Source organism: Acinonyx jubatus, chromosome B2 (genome assembly GCF_027475565.1).
Source record: "Acinonyx jubatus isolate Ajub_Pintada_27869175 chromosome B2, VMU_Ajub_asm_v1.0, whole genome shotgun sequence".
Lineage (NCBI taxonomy): Eukaryota > Metazoa > Chordata > Mammalia > Carnivora > Felidae > Acinonyx > Acinonyx jubatus.
Genome location: NC_069385.1, coordinates 24,228,642 through 24,232,859, shown reverse-complemented (window position 1 = coordinate 24,232,859; position 4,218 = coordinate 24,228,642). Strand labels below are relative to the sequence as shown.

General features: G+C 32.0%; 1 pseudogene; it reads right to left on the bottom strand.

Moving 5' to 3' along the window:
* Nucleotides 1-297: 297 nt before the first annotated feature.
* Nucleotides 298-1,504, bottom strand: LOC113598536 (40S ribosomal protein S3a-like; annotated as a pseudogene).
* Between the last annotated feature and the right edge of the window lie 2,714 nt (nt 1,505-4,218).

Here is a 4,218-nt window from a genome sequence, read left to right as displayed (position 1 = left end):
GAAGCAGGCTCCAGGTTCTGAGCTGTCAGCACAGAGCCTGATGCAGGGCTGAACCCACAAACCTTGAGATCATGACCTGAGCCGAAGTTGGACACTTAACTGACTAAGCCACCCAAGCATCCTGAATTTCCAAGGATTATTTTAAAAGAATTTGTACTTTTAAATCAAGTTCAAGTCTCTTCCCCAAAGTGGATTGATAACATTACTTTTTTTTTTTTTTAATGAGACTTTTCGTCAGCATTAAAAGTCTGAATTTTATATAAATTCTTGGACGGCTGAGTCATACCCATCAGTGTGTTAAACTTTAGAACCTGTCTCACCCTTCGTAGCTTTTCAGAACTACTACCTTCACTATGAAGTTCCATGAATTTTCCCAATTCAAATTTAGGCTTCTATAGCACTTTTACTTTTCTATCAAAGACATCATGGAGAAGATAAAAAAAATTGGAAAGCCTTTCTGTATCTTCTACAATGCTCTCCACTCCATTTATTGACCACTTCTTGCAAGTTATTCGTCTACAACTTTTGGATCATGAATTTCATCAACTTCTTCTGGATTTTGCAGACCTGTGGTCCTGAACTTAAGTCTTTTGAGTCTTACTGTTGCATTTTTTTAGTAAAACCAACACAGGGTAGAAGAACCAAATAACCATCAGAATTCTTGACTTCAACATGAACCTCAATCAGCCTGTTTTTTGTTTGTTTGTTTGTTTGTTTGTTTATCACAGAGCACAAAAGTATAATCCATCCTATGAAAGTTGGTCAGGCAGTTTTTGCCCAGAACATCCTTGGTAACTAGCATGATTTTTCTAACTTCATCATTCTGCAAATCAGCAAGTCTCCCTTCAAAAACACTACCCTTGATGCAATCAATATACACATCAGAGGCAATTTTGGTTCCTTGAATCCTTCAGATTAGCTTTTTTCCAGCTCTACTTATATAAAACATAGCTGTTGCTTTCACATCAATGTGTCTTTAAAAAATGGGTCAGCTACTTTCTTTTTGGCTCTCTTTTTTGCTGCCTTTTGTAAGATGCTAGTTGTTGCCATTCATCATGGTGCAGCTCTGGGAGCCAAAGCCTTACACCCTTATTTTATTTTGCAACTTTGTGGGCACTGCAAAGTTGCCAACCCCAGTCCATAATCTCAGAAGCAGGAAACTACTTAGACTTTTTAGAGCCCTTGCGTGTGTTTGTACAAAGAATTAAATAACAATCATTCCACATTATTTCCTTGCAATTGCCATTTTTTTTTAATGAAAAGCTATTTAGGGTATATGTCTTGAGGAAATGATAAAGATTATGGTAAGAAGGTACTATAGTGTGACTGTGCCATACCCCTGAAAAAAAACCCATATGTTGAAATCAATACCCAATGTGATGATATTAAGAGTTACTTAGATCCTGAAGGTGTGGTCCTCATGAATGGGATTAGTGCTCTTGCAAAAAAAGACCCTACAGAGTTAGCTCACTCCTGACCCAGAAAAGGGTCTTTACCCAACCATGTTGGCACTGTGATCTCAGGCTACCAGCCTCAAGAACTGTAAGAAACAATTTATGCACTATTTTGTTACAGAATAAGACACACAGCTTATTTAAGCATTACGTTATTTGAAAGTTACTAAGATCATTTTTCAATACAGTTTGGTGAATAAATATTTCAACCCTTCTTATATCAAATAAAAACCAATCTGGTTCTTTAAACTTAAATCATTAGCTTAATATGTATTTTAGACCCATTCTTTGATTTTACCTTCCCCAATTACTAGCATAAGGATTTTTTTAGGCATGTAAACACCCTTTGGAGTGTAAGAATATTTTAAATGGTGAACTGCTATCACTTATTTTACAGTTACTCTTGCCAGTCATTTTATTACAATAATTAGGACTAATAAATTGGTCACGACCTTGGAAACCATAGTGTACAAATCAATATAATCTACCAGCCTGTTGGTTGTCATAGAAACTGATCATAGCAAGCATGTTTAATGCAGCACACATTTATGCATAAATTAACAACCCACTAAAGTTTAAAAGTGAGCCTAAGCAAAATCATTTTTACCACAACTTTTATCATTGGTCTCTATTTTACCTCATGTAAAATTCCTTTTAAAACCTGAACTAAAAAAATACATAATATTGAACTAAATAGGTAAAGGATATACCTTTAGAGTTAATATTCAGTAGTTTTCTCATAAGGGAAGAATTCTCTCATTTCAGGTTAAATAATGTATCAATATGACTTGTCCTAGCAATCGAAATGCCCTTGCTTCCAATGTATTTAGCTTCCCCCTTCATTGCCTAACTGTACTAATCTGGGGAATAAAAAGTCTTGCAAAATATAACATTGGGATGCAGCAAACTGCATCATCTTAAGGATTTAAAATGCAATTTCTGAAGAATAAAAAGGATATAATTGGAGCCTTGAAACACATAAGCAGAGTTTTCTGTGCAAATAATGAAATATTCTTGTCATTCAAACGTTTCGTCCATAAACCATTCGGTTAAAATTATATGTCATTCTTTTACACAAAATGCATTTCTATAAATTCCTTCTTTTCATTTGTTTAAATAAGTTACACCAAAACATAAAAATATAATCCAAAGAGAGCATCCCTATCTCAATACTGAATATTACCAAGTCTAATATAAAATTTAAGGTATGTTTACATTAAAGAAAATCATTAAGGAAAGAAGTTAAAAGAAATAGGACTACTTTAAGAATATCTATGTAAAACATACAATTATATATGCACACATATATGTGTAAGTAAGTATATAAGCATATATAAGAATATACATTCATATAACTGTATGTACACATAAAAAGAGAGAAATCTAACCATGTATCATGTACCCATCATTTGGCTTCGATGAATAAAAATTCATGACCAATGTTGTTTTATTTTTATCCCCACTAATTAACCCAATCTCACATTATTTAAAAAACTATTTTATTAAATTTTTCTTTATATGTTTCATATGTGCCTCTTAAACAATCTTTCAAAAACATGATGATAATTACATCAACTGCCTTAAAGTTAGTTCCTAATTATCATCAAATACCCAGTGAGTTTTCAGACTTCTCTAGTTACCTCATATAAGAGTTTTGCAGGGGGTTTGTTGGGATCAGGGTACAAATGAGGTCTACGCAATGGAATTAGCCAGTGTGTCCCTTAGATTTCTCTTTATGTATTTCTCTTTTTCTCCTTTTAATTTTTTTTCTTCCCTCTGGGAATTTTGTGAAAATAGGTTATTCGTCCTACATAGTTTCACACAATCTAAATTTTCCTGATCACCTCTCTATTGTGTCTTTTAACATGTTTTTCTGCCTTCTTATTCTATGTGAATCAACAGATCCACAGATTCACTTTTCAATTTTAGAAAGAATTTTATATAGTAGATGCAAAGCACTTGCATCAGAAGTCCATAATGGCTGGTTTTTGACATTGCTCTATTAGAAACCATTGATGACAATTACCTATATATAATTAATGACTTCAGGGTTGCAAAATGGTGACACACTAATGCTAATACCCTTATTAATTTATTGGCTATGTTTAAAAAAGAAACTTTCTCTCATGAAATCTTTGGTTACCACACAATACAGTTTATACAGGAAAATGGGAATTTAAATACTTTTTTAACAGCTTTCATATAATAAACTATTTTCCTAGCATCTTCCAAGAAATTCAATAAGATTGTATATTTATATATATGCACCATTATTTAAACCACAGCCATTATTTCTCTTTTACGCTTAACTCCTATATTAATAATATCTTAGTTATCTGTAGAGTCATTTGAGAACTTAAAAGAATACTTATTTATAAATACAGTCCTAGATGGGTTTTTTTGGTACCTCACTTATAAGAAAGATCATGTGGCTTTTCCTTTACAACATACTATTATGTAGAGTTGAATATTAAGGGTTTTATAAATGATTTTTATATAACTTTAATTTTACTGTATCAACTAGTATTTCCTAATATATCTTATTATAAATATATAAACTTCTGTGTTGCAAAATATGAGACCTGAAAGGGGCAGATGATGTGGTGTGAGAAGGCTGCCTGAATGCATATTATAAAGAAAAAGATATATGGTATCTGATATATATATATTTTATTATCTACAATATTATATATAAACTACATTATATATAATATATATGGGTATATATGGATAACAATATAGATCATAATCATTAGAATTTTCT